This window comes from Schistocerca gregaria, unplaced genomic scaffold (assembly GCF_023897955.1).
Source record: "Schistocerca gregaria isolate iqSchGreg1 unplaced genomic scaffold, iqSchGreg1.2 ptg000333l, whole genome shotgun sequence".
NCBI lineage: Eukaryota > Metazoa > Arthropoda > Insecta > Orthoptera > Acrididae > Schistocerca > Schistocerca gregaria.
The window spans coordinates 938,776-959,010 of NW_026061799.1; the positions used below are offsets into that span (position 1 = coordinate 938,776).

General features: G+C 45.8%; 5 non-coding genes across 5 annotated transcripts; all 5 read left to right on the plus strand.

Moving 5' to 3' along the window:
* Window positions 1-1,415: 1,415 nt before the first annotated feature.
* On the plus strand, window positions 1,416-1,488 carry Trnar-ucg (transfer RNA arginine (anticodon UCG)). Its single transcript has one exon. It is a non-coding gene; the product is annotated as a tRNA-Arg (tRNA).
* A 452-nt stretch (window positions 1,489-1,940) lies between these two features.
* Window positions 1,941-2,013, plus strand: Trnak-cuu (transfer RNA lysine (anticodon CUU)). The gene has a single exon. It is a non-coding gene; the product is annotated as a tRNA-Lys (tRNA).
* Window positions 2,014-7,545: 5,532 nt separating this feature from the next.
* Trnak-cuu (transfer RNA lysine (anticodon CUU)) lies at window positions 7,546-7,618 on the plus strand. The gene has a single exon. It is a non-coding gene; the product is annotated as a tRNA-Lys (tRNA).
* An 11,918-nt stretch (window positions 7,619-19,536) lies between these two features.
* Trnak-cuu (transfer RNA lysine (anticodon CUU)) lies at window positions 19,537-19,609 on the plus strand. Its single transcript has one exon. It is a non-coding gene; the product is annotated as a tRNA-Lys (tRNA).
* Window positions 19,610-19,947: 338 nt separating this feature from the next.
* Window positions 19,948-20,019, plus strand: Trnat-agu (transfer RNA threonine (anticodon AGU)). The gene has a single exon. It is a non-coding gene; the product is annotated as a tRNA-Thr (tRNA).
* Window positions 20,020-20,235: the final 216 nt, after the last annotated feature.

Sequence of the window (20,235 nt, forward strand, 5' to 3'; positions counted from 1 at the left end):
CCGCTTATACCATTGACATCATCGTACGGCCCGATTCTTCCTTTTATCCGCGAACGAAGCTCAATACCGTTATGTGGTTGCTTGGACACTTCGTACATTTTGTCAATAGTTGTCATGAAGAGGATGAACACCTAACGTTTCGGCAGTACATCGTTACTGCTTACTGGAACCGATTGCGCTTGCCAGGACTCCTTAAAGATTTTGCAAATATGCTTAGCCTGACATTTGAAAGGGAGGGTGTTGGCTAAGGTCACCTGTGTGAGCCGATTTCTTTTACACTGTAGTTGGTTTTGTCGCCTTTATGTAAAATTCTTCTCTACACCTGGACTGAAGTTTACGTGGACCTTTAGGGCGAACAAGAGAAACAAACGTAAGACCAAGAACCAAGACAGTAGGGGAAATTACGACGCCGTTGTACAGGTGCCATTCGGAAAGAGGACGGTGGAATCATCGTGGCCAGGCCTCGGGTTTCGACCCCTGCCCGCTTTGTTTCCGTAGGCCTGAATCTGATTGTCACCCCTAACTTTCAAACAATGGCAGACGAAAACGACACAAAATAATGGTAAAAAAAAGAAAAAACGGGGCAGAGCACTGGTCTTGTAAACCAGGGGTCAATAAAAAAAAGTGGCTAGGATACCTGGCTCTCACCCAGTATTAAAAAAAAAGTGGTAGAGCACTGGTCTAGTAAACCAGGGGTCGTGGGTTCCATCCTCACAGGAGGAAGACGAATTTTGGAAATCAGTTGCCCATCGTGGCCGTATAGCAAACAGTATCTGTGATGACGAACAATTAGCGACAGGCGTTTTATTAAGAATTACTCTCAGACGTGATTAAGGCGAATACAAAAAAAAAAAGAAAAAAGTGGTAGAGCACTGGTCTAGTAAACCAGGGTCGTGAGTTCCATCCTCACAGGAGGAAGACGAATTTTGGAAATCAGTTGCGCGACGTGGCCGTATAGCAAACAGTATCTGTGATGACGAACAGTTAGCGAAACGCGTTTTATTAAGATGTGATTAAGGCGAATGGCGCAGATAAAGCATTTGCCAAAGCGGTACAGCATAAGGTGGGACGAGGCAGTCTGAATTACATTTTATAGATGCATTTCTCACATATCTCAGAGCTTCTCGCGGGCGTCGTCGTCGTCGTCGTCATCGTCGTCGCCGCCGCCGCTTCTGCAGAAGTAGCAAATGGCCATCGTAGCAAATGCGGCGAGGGACGCCCTGCCTTCGATTCCGAATGCACAAAGTTTGTGTTCTTGTTTCCCAGTCTATAGTTGGTCGGTCTCGTAAGAGGTTAAATGTAACTAATGGGTGGGAAAGAGCAAGGGGTAGCAGCTGTGTAGAACGAAAACACAAATTCTCAGGGGTGTGAGCGTTTCGAGATGAGTCGTAAACAAGTTATACTTGGTCGTCAGGGACCGTGTGGCCTAATGGATAAGGCGTCGGACTTCGGATCTGAAGATTACAGGTTCGAATGCTGTCACGGTCGTGTTTTTCCAGTTCTGAAAAAGATACATACCGTTTTAATGTAGCAATTCAGCAGTACGAAACCGTCTGAATGTTGCTGTTGACCATTTTCTGCTTGGAGATGCTCTTGAGCTTGAAACACACACAACAAGTCCGGTGTTAACTAGCGAAATGGTCGGCAGAGTGCCGTCACTGCGAGTTTTGGCTGGCACTTGCACATCTAAAACAACGTCGGAAAGTAACTCGTTCGGCTTTTGAGTCACATCAAGTATGAGTGTTAATTTTGACGCCACTAGCTCTGCATGTTGTCATGCAATTCCTTTACCTCTCAGAAATGATTATGAAATAAAAGTGAAGTACGTGACGAGTGTGACGTTAGGAAGACATTAGGCAGCATGGAGAGATTCTGTATGGGACCACCCAACCCAAACGAGTACTGTGTGACGTGCTACCCGCTAGGTATTCACCGAGGCAGCCCGGGTAGCTCAGTCGGTACAGCATGAGACTCTTAATTTCAGGGTCGTGGGTTGGAGCCCCACGCTGGGCGGAACGGAATTTTGTTCCGCTGCAGATGTAAATTACCGTTTTTCTGATTAACGTGATGTAATGGAAATAGCAACTTTAAACTTTGCCTACGTCTCTGTCAGTCGCCAGGACATCTTTCGATTGTCAGTAGCACCGTTTTCGTTAAATTAGCGAGATCCGACATGTGCGAGAAAATTGTTGCATCTTGTGGTGGTATCCTAACGTTTAAACATAGCGATGGAAATGTGGGAGAAGTTGTTGTTTCGCATGCCGGCCTAGGAATACTGACTGTTCGAATTTTTGAACTTCCATGTAAAATAACCAGTGAACAGATAAACGCAGTGCTTTGTCTTTACGGTAAAATCATAAGCAATATTGCGGAACGCTGGTCTAGTGCACATAAATTCCCAGTTCTTAACGGGGTGCGGCAATTAAGAATCGAGCTGCAGAAGCACATCCCGTCTTATGTTCACGTTTGCGGGTATCGTGCGATAGTAATGTACGATGACCAGCCTCGAACACGTGCAGCATGCAACTCGACAGGTCACGTGCAAGCCGAATGCATGCAGAGGCGAGTGGCGCAGCAGCCTATCGGCGGGGCTGCCACGCCCCCCTCAATGACAACACTGTCTGTAACGTATGTGGCCGTGGCGCGTGGGCTTTCGGCTACACCCACGGTCCCACAAGTTAGTGAAACCACGTAACTGCCTGCGACTGTGAGACGAATAGAGACTGCTGAAACGCCTGATCATAGTCAACCTAAACCAGCAGAAATATCGACGTCTATCGTAGTCACCGAAGAACGGGCATCTGCGTTGCAAACGGCTGCGTCTCCACCGGCCGATGCTACTCCACGGGGGGAATCTCAAGCAGGTGATGATAAAAGCCCACAAAAGTGTGCATCTCCCAGAAAAACTAAAAAACGGAGAGTTGCCCGCCAGGATGCCGAACTGATTGCACCGGTTCTGCGCGAAAAGGCTAAACAGATCGGTGAACAAATCAGTGCAAAAGCATCTGATAGCACAAACCATGATCATCCCTCAGCTAGTTTACCATCAGTCCTTGACAATGTCTCAGATGCTCTACCTCTGAACCCCGAACAGTCAGCTACACTTCGAGCCGACCGTGATAACCACATGATCGACCTCTATCCTGTTGAAGCGTCAATAACCACCTCGACAGGCCCACAGCCAACTAGTTGGGCAGACGATACAGAATCCAATGTCGAAGTAGACAGTATGGATACTTCAGAAACGGTGACAGCCATAACTTCGGTCCCCAAGGACGACGATGTTAATGAGAAAGGTAACGCCTCGACAGAAACTACTGTGCAAAAAGAACTCGCGACTGATCCATTTTCAAACGGAGAATATTTTTAACTCTGCCTTTACAGTGACTGTCCATAGATGTTTTTAAATTGCTTGCACAGTGCATTTTCGACGTGGTTTGCTTTTCCAGCGCTATTTATGATTGATATTGGACGGATTTTAGGCATTGCTTTTGTTTAGTCACCCACAATTCAGCCACAGGCCTATCGACTTGCTACTCTAAATATTAATAAGATACGTAGCGCTTGTAAATTACAACATTTAAAGGACTTTTTATATGCAGCTGATGTAGACATTTTATTTGTCCAAGAAGTAACAGAGGTCGGACTTGATTGCATACCAGGTTATAATGTGATTACTAATCCTGGAGCCGGTTGTGAACTAGGTACAGCTTTTATTGCCAAGGAAGGTATTATTATCACTGACGTCACAGAATTGCCGAACAGTAGGGGCATTGCGGGCACTTTTTATAACAACAGACTAATTAATGTATATGCCCCATCCGGTTCCAGTAATAGACGTCAAAGAGCAGATTTTTTTAAAGGAGAAATAGTTCCAATCTTTGGCGTCCGCCACGACAATGTTATCTTCGGAGGTGACTTTAACTGTGTCATCAGTGCAAAGGACCAGACTCCCAATCTTAACAGATCACTTGAACTGGAACGAATTGTACGAGACTTAGGCTTAATTGACTCTTGGGAGCTCAAGCATGGGGCTGCACCTGGGTTTACCCATATTACGACCCATTCGGCAAGCCGTCTCGATCGAATTTATGTCACACCTAATTTGAGGAATAACATTCTGCAGTCAGAAGTATGGCCAGTGGCGTTCTCAGATCATGCTGCATACATCTGTACTATCACTCTAGACCGACAACGAACGTATCGATACAGGGGCCTGTGAAAATTAAATATTTCACATCTTCAAGACTCGGCGTGTCAAGAAGCCTTCCTCCAAACCTGGCGAGAATGTGAACAGAGATTTGCCTCTTACAATACAGCCATTGATTGGTGGCTCAGGTGCGCCAAACCTAAAATTAGGTGGTGTTTCATGAACTACGCACGGGAAAAGAGCTTTTGGCTTCACAGGACGATCCATTTCTATTTTCATTGTCTGCGGGAACTGTATGCGCTCGGCACTTCGGCCGTCGAGCAATGTAAACGAATTAAGAAAATCCAGGCCAAAATCCTAACCCTAAGGAGGACGCAGCTAGAAGGCTACAAAGTCAGGTCGCGGGTCCAGACTACTGCACACCAAGAACTCACCTCAGTCTACCATATGATCCAAGAAAGTAGGAAAGGATCCCGTAAAATTCTGACGGAGTTAACTGCTGAGGATGGCGCAACGCTGACTACGCACAATGAGATTAAGGCGGCGGTGCTTAACTACTTCACCACCTTGATGTCAAAAATAGAATTTAACGTGCAAGTGCGGGACGATCTTTTGAATAATTTGCACAACAGAGTCAGTCTCGCGAACGCGGAACAGCTATTAGCCGTGGCAACCGAAGACGACGTGGGATATGTCATCTGGGAAAGTGCTAAGAATAAATCCCCCGGACCTGACGGAATTCCCGCCGAATTCTATCAAAAATTCTGGAACACCATAAAGGCGAAGATCACTTGCATGTGTAACGAACTTCTAGACCACAACAACGTGATCCCCACCAGCTTCTGTGAAGGCGCAATCGTTCTAATTAAAAAAACTCAGGCGGTGCCAACGTAAAAAATCTAAGACCGATAACGCTGCTCAACAGCGACTATAAAATCTTTGCGAGACTATTGGCCCAAAGGCTTAAATCCACGATGACCAGCATCATTGGCCCTTACCAGACCAGCGTGGGCAAGGATCGGAAAATTCAACAGACTCTATGCGACTACCGTGATTTAATCTCCATTGCGGAAGTCTGTAAACTGAAATGTGCCATCATGTCCTTAGATTTCGACAAAGCCTTTGACAGGGTAAACCACCAGTATCTCTTTCGTACCATGTCTGCGATGGGTTTTCCACCTGGGTTCGTTGCCATTATACAACAGATGGTAGCGACTAATTCATCCAGAATCATCATCAATGGCCAGCCTACCCGAGCAATAGAGATAGTCAGTTCCGTCAGGCAGGGCTGCCCAATGTCCATGGCGCTTTTTGCGATTGCCATTGAGCCTTTGTTAGCTACCCTGACGAAAAGTTTACAGGGCGTCGTCATACATGGATCCCGAGTTGTGTGCAAGGCGTATGCAGACGATGTCGGTTTCCTTATCATAAATAGAACTGAAGTGGAAACCGCACTACAGACAGTCAGGCAATATGAGCAAGCGTCCGGTGCACAACTAAACTGGACAAAGTCTGGAATATTCAATATTGGCCGCGGCCTAGGATCGCGCCCTCACAGGCAACTACGTCAGCTGAAGATCTTCAAGTGTCTTGGAATTGATTTTCAGCGTAATATCCGGCACACAATTGCAACCAACTATAGAAAGCTTTTACAGACTATTCGTGCCGGCATACGGTAACACAGTGTACGAAAACTAAATGAAATTCAGAAAGTCACGGTCGCAAATGTATATCTCACCTCAAAACTCAATTATATCGCTCAAATTTTACCAATGTCTGCACACACTGCAAAACGAATTATGTCAGCATTAGGACAGTTTGTCAGCCATCGTCACATTTTTGAAGTTCAGTTTGACACCTTAACGCTGGCCACAAAAAATGGTGGCTTAAAGCTTGTCGATGTTGGAAAGAAGGCGCAAGCTTTATACATATCAAAAACTTTCCACCAATGGAAACACTCAGCAGATAGTCTCGCTGCTCACCTGCTTACTGAGATAGCTCCGGCAAACCTCAGTCCACCCATCACGGTGCAACATATTCCAAACGGACTTTATCATTTAAAACGGTTTTTATTGGAGTACAGTTATGCACAGACAAGGATCCCCGTACAAGCAATGACGGCAGTGAAACGCGTGTACCAGGAACTCATGAAAGATAAGAAGCCAAATAACGTCGAAGACAAATACAATTTTTACGACTGGAAGGTAATCTGGTTGAACATCCATTGTCCACACTAGCCGTCAGCAATGCAAGCCACTTGGTATTTCGCAGTTAACAGAAAATTGGCCACTAACTCCAAACTACATAACATACACCTCGCAGAATCACCTTTATGCATCACGTGTAATTTAATAGATACTGATGAACACAGATTTGTGTGCGACAAAGTAAAAGATATATGGGCATATATCACGAACAAGTTGGCGCTCATCAGCAGAACATCTCCCAGATATATAACGCCTGCTGCCTTTCTAACGCCGGATGATACTCCGTACCCACGGACGAGAAGGAACGCACTAAACTGGTTAAAATCCGCTACAGTACACTACTTATTTACAAAAGAAGAAAAGAGTAAAGAAGACTTCTGGGTCTATCTTACAACTCAGCACCATCTGCTAATGAAAACACAAAACTACAAGGATCACTTCGCCAACTACCTGCTCAAAACTGTGACGTAAAATAAAGAAACTAACAGGTCAACTGATTGAATTTCATGTTACTGAAAGTTCAGCAGATATTCACTGCAAAAAGGCGGACCATCTATAAGGCGAATAATATATCATGTTGACCGACTCCCAAGTTACAACCACACTGAAGGATTCGATTGGCAAGATTTTCAAGCTTCATTTCGTAAGCAGAAGAAAAATAATAATAATAAAAAAAATGGATAAGGCGGCGGTCTTCGGATCCAAAGATTGCAGGTTCAAATCCTGTCACGGTCGTTTTTTTCCAGTTCTGAAAAAGAAACATACCGTTTTAGTGTAGCAATTGTGCTGTACAAAAACCGTCTGAATGTTTCTGTTGACCATTTCCTGCTTGGAGATGCTCTTGAGCTTGAAACACACACAACAAGACCGGTGTTAACTAACGAAATGGTCGGCAGAGTTCCGTCGCCGCGAGTTTTGACTGGCACTTGCACATCTAAGACAACGTCGGAAAGTAACTCGTTCGGCTTATGAGCCACATCAAGTATGTGTGTTAATTTTGACGCCACTAACTCTGCAGGTTTTCATTCAATTCCTTTACCTCTCAGAAATGATTATGAAATAAAAGTGAAGTACGTGACGAGTGTGACGTTAAGAAAACATTAGGCAACATGGAGAGATTCTGCATGGGACCACCCAACCCATACGAGTACTGTGTGACGTGCTGCCCGGCACATATTTACCGAGGCAGCCCGGCTAGCTCAGTCGCTAGAGCATGAGACTCTTAATTTCAGGATCGTGGGTTCGAGCCCCACACTGGGCGAACCGGAATTTTGTTCCGCTACAGATGATAATAACCGTTTTTCTGATGAACGTTATGTAATGGAAATAGCAACTTTAAACTTTGCCTAGGTCTCCGTCAGTCGCAAGGAAACTGTATTTGAAGGTGAAGGCGATTTTGTAGACATGTGAGAAAGACATTTTCTGAAATGCAAGTGGTGTTGGTTAGAGAGTACATCGGTTACGTGTCAGATGTGTAGCCAAGCAGTAATGGTTCGCCAAAGCTGCAAATATAAGTCGGTGATATGAAGTGTTGTCAGCTGAAGACTGATGATCGAGACGACCGTAAGGACGAAGTACTCAAAAGAACCGCTAGGCCGTGCCTCTTTAGCTCAGTGGAAGTCGCGCCTGTGACACCGTGCTGATCGGACGTGTAAAGTGCTCCACTCCGCCACGTGTTTACAAGTCGTGATAACAACTTAAGTTTTCTCTTTACCGTGAAGTGTTTTTATTTAGTGTATATTGTTCTTGAGTTTGATTTTCATTCTTGTGTTCTTCTAGCGGTTCCTTTGCTAGTTATCGTTTTGCAATGTCCAGGTTATTTCCGAGAAAGTGTACACTCTGATTTGAATTTGACAAGTCTACCCGTTCTGTGCAGCCTAGTGCCTTGGAAATACCAGATTGGGTTGTGGATGTCATTGGAATTACCTCTGATCAAGTGCACACGGCGTATTATGATACCGAGGAATATTGCTTATTTGTAAAATTGCTGAATCCTGTATTACTGGAAGAGATTCTGACGAAACACGGAGGGAGAGCTGTTTTTCGACACCGGGACGAGTCTGTAAGTACTGTGCTCATTTCCAATGCCGATGTGGAGTATACCAATGTGCGTATCTTTAACGTACCCCTTGAAGTAGAAGATTGTTATCTGAAGGAAGTTCTGTCCAAATTCGGGGATATCAAGCAGATTCGTAACGAACGGTGGTCAAACCAGCACAGGTTACAATGTTACAGTGGCGTCCGATCAGTAGAAATGCATATAAAGCAGAATATACCCTCGCATGTTACCGTTTGTGACTATAGGGCTCATGTTACTTACAGTGGCCAAACTCCCACATGCCATATATGTAATGAGAGTGGTCACCTGCGTCATGACTGTACCAGGCGAATGTTTGTGCTAAAAAATTCGCTACAGAAGCGTAAAAGTCTTACGTTGGCTGACGTAGTTTCGGATAACCCTATCGTAGAGGGTGAGGTCCCTAGTTCTGCCGTACCTTCGGAAGAGCTAAAAGAATTTCGCCCTGAAGAGTTTCCAGCTCTGGTAAGGAGAGACAATGGTGCTAAGCCACCCGCGAAGGTCGATGCCACGACTAATAAGAGGCGTTGAACTTGTGACAGCCGTGACTCTGATGATAAAACCTTCAGTGCGCACGAGACCGCGGAATCGGTCGTACGGGGGATCGCTTCGGGTACTAAAGTTATAACCGGTGCAGCGATTGTGGACGATTCTTCTACCGCAATTTCAAGCGTCGATACTTCCGTCGACGCCGTTCAGTTACCACAGGCTCATGTCTCAGAACTTCCGCAACAGCACACTCAGGAAAGTCAACAAGTAGATATGGCTCACGTATCTACTGGAAGTACTCACATCGCGGCTCGCCGTTATGGTATACAAACAATGTCTCCGGGAGCGGACGGTACACAACACGTGGCAACTGCTCCGACCCTAGCCTCAGAACAACATGAATGTCATCAACTCCGCGACGGTATACAAACACAGCAGCCTGGGACTGTCAGTGACAACAAACAACTTCGGGCAGCGAGTGTTGCCAAACAAGCTGATAGTGAAAGTGGTGGCTCAGCTGATCGCTCGCCAGCGGTTTCGGCGCATGCGCTCCCGGCGCAAGATGTGTCGGGAGAGACGATTGACATCACCCAAGACCCTCCCACACCTCCGACTGCAGCGGTGCTGCAGAGTGTCCGTCACAGGATCCAAGTACCACCAAATGTTAATGCTGTCCGGAAAAAGAGTAAAAACAAAGATGCAAGAGATCAACTCAGTGACGCTCCAGACAGGAATTGCGCGGCCGCTACTCACATGGAATGGCATGGAGATGTGGGCAATTAACGGCAGTTGATCCCTCCTTCTCTCAGACGTCCTGTTATTATGTCACAGGCCTATACGATCACGACCCTCAATATTAATAAAATTTGATCAGAAGTGAAACTGCATGCATTAAAACAATATCTATATGAGCCCGGTACTGATATACCACTTTTGCAGGAGGTGTCGATGCCACAATTTACTCTTCCTGGGTTTGTCGGCATTGCAAATTTTTCCCTGGAAACGACCGTGGGCACCGCAGTCTTAATTAGAGAAGGGATTCCAGTTACTCAGATCGACAAATTGGAATCGGGTAGAAGGATCGGGATCACTGTTTTCGGCGTCACCATCATCAACTTGTACGCACCTTCTGGCAATACCTATAGAGCGGAACGAGCTACTTTTTTTCTTTCGGAAAAATCCCCGACACATTATCATTGGTGGTGATTTTAATTGTGTCTTATCCAGGAAATATCAGTCCCCAACTTTTAATTATTCGTCTGAATTAAAGCGCCTCGTGACCGACCTCAAACTTAAAGATGCGTGGGAAATTAGGTACCCGACATTGGTACGCTTCACTCACATCGTCGCATATTCCTGCAGCAGAATCGACCGGATTTATGTTTCCGATGTTATCGAGAATGATTTATTAAAAGTAGAGACGATCCCCTCCAGTTTCTCCTATCACAGTGGTGTCATCGCGTGCTTGAAATTACTTCCCCAACCCACGCGATGGTATAAAGATCAATGGAACCTGAATGTGTCTTTGTTATCGGATGTTTTGCTGGAGGAGGGGGTGCGTCGTGCTTGGGAGCAGTGCTTGCGCGCTACTCACAAGTTTCGCAGCACTATAGAGTGGTGGACTCTGCAGGCAAAGCCGAAACTGCGAAAAGTTATCATGTCATTCGGAATTGAAAGGGCGGCGGAAATCAAAAAGACGATGGAATTTTATTACACAATCTTACGGGACCTGTACGATCGTGCAGACGCGACGGCCACCAGAATTGACGACATTCGGAAAATAAAGGCAAAATTAATCAATCTGAAGAGGATGAAACTGGACGGCCTTAAGATAAAATCTAAAGTGACGTCGGTCAGAGATGATGAAGCAGCGGCTCTGTACCACCTCCTCAAACATACAAGGAACAGGAGGCGGACTTTTATTGACGCCCTGAAACTCGAGGATGGAACAACGGTTGACACATAACGAGAGATTGTCACAGCACTGCACAACTATTTTGTCAAAACCTACGCATCAGTGACTCTACACGATGACTGCTATGATGGACTGTTTAGTGCCATTTCATCTACCGTAACTAGGGAAGACAATGACTCTATCTCGTTGGCCTTCAGTAATAAAGATGTTGTGGGGGTTGTCTGCAGTTCGCCGATTGGGAAATCGCCGGACCCTGATGGCTTACCAATTGAATTTTACAAGCAATATTGGCACATCATCGGGGACAAAATCACTCACGTCGTGAACGAAGTCTTGCAAGGAACGTCTGTCCCACCCTTCTTTAAGGAATGTAAAATTGTGCTTCTCCCTAAAAACAGAGGTACTAAAACTATCACCAATTTCCGGCCAATATCGTAGTTAAACTCGGATTATAAGATCGTGGCTCGCGCAATTAACATGAGACTCACGCCACTCACTGCTAAAATCATTGGCCAACAGCAGACATGCGCCTTCAGGAGAACAATTCTGCAAACGGCTGCTTTTTACCGCGACGTCATTGCGTTAACGAACGCTAGTAACATGAAATGTGGGCTGATCTTTCTTGATTTTTTAAAGCTTTTTATCTCGTAAATCATGCTTACCTTCTCGAGACTATGCAAAGATTGGGCTACTCTCGGAACACGATTGACATGATTAAAAACGCGGCCATGGGAATCACTGCAAAACTTTCTGTCAACTCACGACTGACGCGACCAATACCAATCAACCGAGGGGTTCCACAAGGGATCCCTCTGTCTATGTTGCTTTTGTACTTTTCCTTGAACCTCTGTTACAACAGTTGCAGACGAAACTCACTGGGATTACAATTTCTGGGGTAAAAAGTGTAATCGGAGCTTATGCCGACAATGTGGGTGTAGTGATTCGCGATGTCGATGATGTCACCGTATTAGAGGCTGAACTTCGGAAATACTGTCTGGTGTCAGGAGCGCAGTTAAATGAACACAAAAGCAAATTTCTGAACCTCTGTGGCCTCCAGCATTTGCGTGTTGATTATGCTAAACAAGTCAGAGAACACAAGGCTCTGGGGATCATGTTGATGGCGTCCTCTCTACAGATGATAGCGGCAAACTGGCGAGATGTAGCACGTAAAATAAATGGAGCCCTAATTGATAATTACCATCGCAGCCTCAACCAATTTGATCGCATTCAACTTATCAATGCCTGTATCTTATCAAAAGCCTACTACATGGCGCAGCTCCTGCCGCTCCCTGCTGTCATTGCTAGAAATACTATGTCGACGATAACAAATTTTATTTAGCGCGTGGAAATTTTTCGTGTATCTGCCAAAACTGCTACACTCCACCCCCTGAACGGAGGGATGGGCTTAGTCGACATCAAGAAAAAGGCAGCGGCTCTCTATGTCACAAGGACGGTCTCTATCCTTACCAACTGCCCTTCGGGCATTACGGCGCAATTATTCTATGCTGTCAGGCCGCAAAGCCTTGACCCCCCGCTGAACATTCAGACCATCAGTTACAAGCTCAAATACATCCGCGACTATTTCCTTGCATGCAGCTACATCAGTCAAGAGCTTAAATTCTCGACATTTAGCAGCTACAGCAATATTGGCATACTGGCGACAACATGAAGGACCAAATCCAATTGTTACGAAGTGCAGTGGCATCAACTGGGATATAGTGTGGCGTAATGTCAGTTCCAGGATCCTTACTTCAGCCGCTCGAACTGCATGGTACAAAGCAATCAATGAAGTGATTAGTACAAGTGAGAGGCTACATAAAATCGGACTCAGTGATACAACTCTGTGCCATAGCCGTCAACTGGTGGATACCGTTATGCACAGTTATACCTGCGGAGAACGTGCACGAAATTGGAGTTGGCTGAGAGAAAAACTAGCCATCATTACGAGGACCACAACCACCAACATACCTTCAACTATGTTGTCTCGACCCGACGTGCGATTTTATCCGCCGTCGAAAAATAATGTAGTTATGTGGTTGCTGGGCACCTATTCCAGCTATGTTTTTAATAAACTTGGTGGTGACGATCACTTAGAATTCAAGCTGTTTATGGACATCGAATTCGCAAAAACCTGCGGATATCCTAATCATGGCAACATTTTCGGCAATATGCTTAAATTAACATTTAATAGAATGGGTATAGGGTGAGACATGTGAGTGTAAGTGGGTGGGCCCGGGCCGCAGGACACCAGTGGTGCCGCGAAGAGGCCCCACTGCTTCTGTGACGCGTCCTGGTTCCCACCCCCGCCACTCGCAGACTCCAGTACGCCGGAAAATGAGGACAATTCTTGTGTTAGCAACGGAGCTATTTTTTTTCTATACTTCTCCAGAAGCAATCAGAGACAAGCAAAGAAGAGTGTTTTAGTTGTTGATAAAAAAAAGCTCAGTTGGGAGAGCGTTAGACTGAAGATCTAAAGGTCCCTAGTTCGAACCCGGGTATCGGCATGCGACCTTTTTGAAGCTGACGCCTATGGAATTGCTCTGCCTTTGTGACAATGCAATTACCGCTGAGGATGTGAATTACTCCGCCCTGTAGCTGTTCTGATTGTCTAGTGCTTACAACAAGAGGGATATAGTACACACAGTCTGTAAAAAAATAAAAATAAAAAAAATAAAAGTGGCGGAGCGCTGGTCTAGTAAACCAGGGGTCGTGAGTTCGATCCTCACAGGAGGCAGACGAATTTTGGAAATCAGTTGTGCATCGTGGCCGTATAGCAAACAGTATCTGGGATGACGAACAATTAGCGACAGGCGTTTTATTAAGAATTACTCTCAGATGTGATTAAGGCGAATAGCGCAGATAAAGCATTTGCCAAAGCGGTACAGCATAATGTGGGACGAGGCAGTCTGAATTATATTTTATAGATGTATTTCTCACATATCTCAGAGCCTCTCGCGGTCGTCGTCGTCGGCGGCGGCGGCGGCGCCGCTGCTTCTACAGAAGTATCAAATGACCATCGTAGCAAATGCGGCGAGGGACGCCCCGCCTTCGATTCCGAATGCACAAAATGTGTGGTCTTGTTCCCAGTCTATATTTGGTCAGTCTCGTAAGAGGTTGAATGTAACGAATGGGTGGGAAACAGCAGCTTGGCGTCGCCCGCAGCTGTTGGTACTGTAAGTAGTACTTCAAGAAAGTGATGGAAGATGTGTTGAGACGTTACACGCTACGATTTGGATTTCCGTATGGATATGCTTGACCTCAGGTTCATGAACTCGTTGACTGGTTTTACGATCGTTTAGGACTGCGAGATGAAGTAGTTCTTGGCTTTTCATATGATTTTCTTGCGAACGCTGTGTATGTAAAATTTGTTAGTGACGATCCTTGCGTTCGTATTATGACCCTCACGGAGGGCACAGCGGATTTTGTGAATTCTAAAGGCGAAATATGCAGTGTCTGTTAGTCATGCTGGCCTAGGGCTTCGAAACGGCCGGATATTTAATCTGCCTTTCGAAGTTAGCTTCGATAGAATTCGGCAAGCTTTGTCTCCCTACAGTAATGTCCTGCAAATTCATGCCGAGCAGTGGAGGGGTTACAGACATTTCAATGTAGATAATGGCTTTAGGAATGCGAAAATTGATTTGACGAAGCACATCCCGTCCAACATTTTGGTGCAGGGTTTTCGAGCGGTGGTGATGTACGAAGGACAACCGAGAACTTGCGTAATTTGTGGTTCTACCGACCATTTAAAATCTGCTTGTCCCCGTGTCCGGGCGGGTCGACGAAGAATGCAACATCGTCTTACGCCTCTCGATGGGCAAGATGACAATCGGTTGTCTTACGCCCAGACTCTGATGGAGTCGCCTGTGACACACCCGACGCTCCACCAACCGGCTGCGGTGACCCCAGACGCCGGCGCAGTTGTTGTCAACAACTCTGCGACAACCCCCCAATGTCACGTTCGTAGTGATGTCACCGATGCCGACAGCCACGCTGCACACCTGCAGGTTTCCACGACTGTCGGCCGTCGTGCCGACCATGCAGGACCGACTCCCGTCATTACTCCAACCATGTACGCTGAGCTGAAACAGTTGTCGGATGGTGGCGACAGGTCGCGCATTTCTTGCACCCCTGACGTTGCGCCCCACACACCCCTCCCTCCCGGCAGTGACCAATCTGAGGAAGGCTCTACGCACAGCCTCTTGACGGATACCAAAACCGTTTCTGACGCCGACGCACCTCCCCAAAGAACGGGGAAATCTAAGCGGGCGGCACGGAAGCAGAGTGAGGAGGAGATACGCACTGGAAAAGAAACTGCAGCGCACCATAAAGCAGATCCGAAAAGACGGCAGTGACCGCGGCAGCACAGATGAAATGGGTTCCGTCGCCCGCCACGTGGGGGAGGCCGATATGGACATGCATGTCGACCGTCCGAGTCCTGAGCTGATGGATACTGGCCATCAGCATACGCCATCCGAAAAGTCTTGGGCCGACGACAGTGAATAAAACGGACCCTTCCTATCCCCACCATGCAAGATTACACACTTGCCAAAGTTAATTTAAATCGGATCGCATCCGATGTCAAACTTAAATGTTTGACCGACTCTCTACATGCAGCAGATATCGATATAGTTTTCTTCCAAGAAGTTGTGTCACCCAAGGTTAGAGAAATACCTGGGTATGATGCCATATTAAATCTAGGCACTGAGACGGGAACTGCGATTTTATTCAAAGCTGGCATCGCTTACCAACCTACAGCGATCTTAGAAACGGGACACGGCATTGCCGTCCAATTAGAGGATTTGCTTCTCCTGAACGTGTGCGCCCCGACAGGGTCCGCTGGCAGACGGGACAGAAGTGATTTTTTTAGGGCTGAAGTTGTGCCATTATTAACAAACATTCGTCTGAAGATCATCCTGGGTGGGGATTTTAACTGCGTTTTGCGAAAAGCAGATCAACGTCCGAATTTTAATTTTTGTCCCGAGCTACTAATGTTAACAGATGGACTGCATTTAAAAGATAGTTGGTGTCACCTTCGACCACACACGATGGGATATACCTATGTGAGCGCTGCTTCTTCCAGCCGTCTGGATAGGTTTTATGTTTCTCAAGATCTTTTAAATACCATTCGTGATTGTGAACTATGGCCGCTCAGTTTTAGTGACCACTCCGCATACCACATAACGTTACGGCATTTGCGACAGAAGACATTTTTGGGACGCGGCACGTGGCAGCTGAATGTCTCTCTGCTAGAAGAAGCGGACTTAAGGCGTTGCCTCGTTGCCACGTGGCAGCAGTGCCTCCAGAGGCAAGCTCGGTATAGGGAGCGCATTCTTTGGTGGACGGATTTTGTTAAGCCGCGGATTCAGAAATGTCTTTGCCAGTTTGCCAGGACCAGGGCTTATTGGAGGAAACAGTCTCTAGAATTTTATTTCCTCGGTTTACGCCAGCTGTACAGCGATCCCTCCGCATTGTCCGACAACCTGATCCGCATCAAGCGTATCAAAGCAAAACTTACAGCTTTAGTTCGTGAAGCACTTGTTGGTAATCGGGTACGATCGCGCTCTTCTGATGACGTTTCCCACGAGTCCACATCGTTATTCCATATCATACGGGAAAAGAAACGTGGTAAACAAAAACTTATTGCTCATCTTACGGATGCTGGGGGGCATCTGTACAATGAGCAGGGTGCTATCAAGGCGTATGTCTTCAATTATTTTCGAGAACATTATTCCGAGTCAGATACCGATCTATCGGCGGGGGATGATTTTTAACCGACATCGCCTCCACAGTGGATCAGGATGATAACGCTGATCTCTTGGCCAATGTCACCTACTCTGAAGTTAAGTCCATTATTGCGTGCGCTGCCAAGAACAAAGCTGCCGGCTTAGACGGCTTACCGGTCGAATTTTATTCACGGTATTGGGATGTGATCGGCGACGAATTGACCCAAATGTACAATGAATTGCTCTCGCATGCTGCCTTCCCCCCGCAGTTCACGCAAGGAATGGTTGTCCTGGTTCCTAAAACATCAAATCCGACTATGTTAAATGATTTTCGGCCCATTACGTTGCTTAACTCCGATTTCAAGATCTTGACTAGGATTATAAGCAACAGGCTTAAAGTGCTTCTTGGCAAAGTACTTGGCCCTTATCAGACGAGTGCAGTCAGTGGTCGATCTATGTTAAATGCCCTGTGTGAATATCGTGACCTGGCTTATTTAACTTGGATTACCAACACTGATTTGGCGTTACTGTTTCTCGACTTCGATAAGGCGTTTGACAGAATTAATCACGGATTTTTATTGCGCACAATGAGTAAAATGGGATTCAGTCAGAGTTTTCGACAGCTTATTAAGAAATGTATCTGCGGAACGTCTTCACGCGTGAAGGTTAACGGCCAGTTAACCGCCCCTGTGCCTATACGACAAGCAGTACGACAAGGGTGCCCCCTTTCCATGACTTTATTCTCGATTGCTATAGAGCCACTTCTTAAAAAGTTTTACATAACTTTACATGGGTTGCAAACGTTAAACAACAAAACGGTCTGCCACGCCTATGCCGCCGATATCAGTGTGATTATTACTACCACCGAAGAGCTGGGGTCAGTTCGTCGGATTGTCCATCAGTACTCTGTCGCTTGTGGTGCCAGACTTAATGAGCGAAAGTCCAAAATCATGCCGTTGGGTCGTAATCCGAACTCCATCGATATTTCTTGGTTGGAGAAGACCGAACATCTGTGGCATTTAGGCCTGGTTATATCACCACATCCCCAGGCAATGCTCAACGCGAATTGGGAACGCAAGCTTACCATCTTACGTGCGGTGATCAAAGAACATAACATGCGGTCTTTAGACCGGATGCAGAGGGCACAGTTTATTAATAGTTACGTTTTCAGTAAGCTCTATCATACTGCCGCTGTTTTACCAATCCCAACAGCCATTGCGAAAAAATTTTTAGCACTTGCTTGCTGGTATGTCTGGAGAGGGAACATCTTTAAAGTTTCCTTTAAAGCTACCTCGTTACTTCGTTCCCGAGGTGGCTTAGGCGTCAAAGACCTTGAATCCCAATGTGTGGCTACTTTTTTAACTCGTACTTCCCGCATACTACACAGTAACCAAAATAGCCTTACGGAACAGCTTTTCAAGACCTTACGTCCAAAGGAGTTGTCTGCGCCAACGTATGTGGGACACATTCATCCCGAGCTCAGCTATGTCTGGCGATATTATGTGGAGCTCAGCTATGTTCAGGATAACCCGCATCCGTTCCACACGGCGGAGATCTATCGTGCTCTTACTAAACGGCAGCTGAATAACCCAATTGAGAAGAAACATTTAGGCATAAACTATAGAAATATATGGAAGAACATTAGTTATCCGTTCCTTCGTTCCAGAGTTCGATCTGTTTGGTATGACGCTGTCAATAAGGTGATTCCCACTGGAGAGAAATTGCACAAAATCAAGCTGCGGCCCACCCCGTTTTGTGCCAAGTGTAACCTAGTGGAAACCCTGCCGCATCTCTTCCACTGCAGGGATCAAACACAGATATGGCAGTGGACACGAAAGAAACTCGCTGTCATTAATAGGACGTCGGATACTTCCATTCAACTTCAAGACGCGCTCCGACCGGACTGGCAGCTTTATCCTCAATCTAAGAATAATAGTTATGTCTGGCTCATGGGCCAGTTCGTCTATTACATGCTCGTCCATACAACGGCAACGCTACACGATTATCAGATGTACCTCATCGAAGAGTACTATGCGATTAAGAAATTGCGACAGTATAAAGACCAGTTCCAATATTTTCTCACTATTGCTTTAAGTGATGGAAGAATTTAAGTTTCTAAATCCATTGGGCGGAGTTTTTCTTTTTTTTTCACTACTTTGTTATTATTGTTATTGTTTCCATGGATTGGTCTGCTCCGCACCGTCAGATGTGGGTGATTTGCATCATGGATCAATAGACGGTACAGAGTACATCGTGCACTCGGCCTCGAACATTTAATTGTATTTTGGTGTTCCTTTTCGTTTTGCAATGAAAGCACTTTACTTTTGGTTCCGCAGTGCGACACCCTGAAGAGGATCCTCATTTGTTTACTTTCATTTCGCATTATCTTTCATCAAAGCTGCACAAAGATTTAGTAAGAACCAGAAGTTTTCTGCAGCTTCTATTATTCCTATCAAGAGGACTTATAATACGGGAAATGGTTGTTTGGCATGTCCCTGCTCTATGGTGCCCCCACGTTACCAGCGCGCATCTTCAAACGCATAGCATGCTCAAGGTTTTGAGAAGCAGGAATCCACAATCAACCATCTGGCAACAGAATTCACCATACCAATAAACGACATGGAAACTGGGAAAATTATTTGTACGCGAAGACCAACTTAGAGTATCTGCTGTGCTGGATTTCATAGTGTGCTGCGTAATCCTAAGACCAGACATGGATTTATTTTAACATTCTGTTTATATGTATAAAAACACTGGCGCACATGATACCACTTTAAAAATTAATACAAAAATGAATAATACACAAATAGCCATAACATAAAATCACAAAACCATGCGAATGAGTGCGAGGTATGGCAGTGACATCGTGGCCAGGCCTCAGGATGCGACGCCTGCCCGCCTTGCCGCCGACTGCCTAGCGCTGAGATGCATAAAAAAATAAACAATTAAAAAATTAAAAAAAAATTTAAAAGGCAGCCCGGCTAGCTCAGTCGCTTGAGCATGATACTCTTAATCTCAGGGTCGTGGGTTCGAGCCCCACGCTGGGCGGAACGGAATTTTGTTCCGCTGCAGATGTAAATTACCGTTTTTCTGATTAACGTTATGTAATGGAAATAGCAACTTTAAACTTTGCCTACGTCTCTGTCAGTCGCAAGGAAACTGTATTTGAAAGTGAAGGTGATTTTGTAGTCATGTGTGAAAGACATGTTCTGAAATGCAAGTGTTGTTGTTTGGAGAGCACATCGGTTACGTGTCACATGTGTAGCCAAGCAGTAATAGGTCGCCAAAGCTGCAAATATTAGTCGGTTATATGAAGTGTTGTCAGCTGAAGACTGATGATCCAGACGACCGTAAGAACGAAGTACGCAAAAGAACAGCTAGGCCGCGCCTCTTTAGCTCAGTGCCAGAGTACTGGTCTAGTAAACCAGGGGTCGTGAGTTCGATCCTCACAGGAGGCCGACGAATTTTCGAAATCAGTTGCGCGTCGTGACCGTATAGCAAACAGTATCTGGGATGACGAACAATTAGCGACAGGCGTTATATAAGCATTACTTTCAGATGTGATTAAGGGGAATAGCGCAGATAAAGCATTTGCCAAAGTGGTACAGCATAAGGTGGGACGAGGCAGTCTGAATTATATCTTATAGATGTATTTTTCACATATCTCAGAGCCT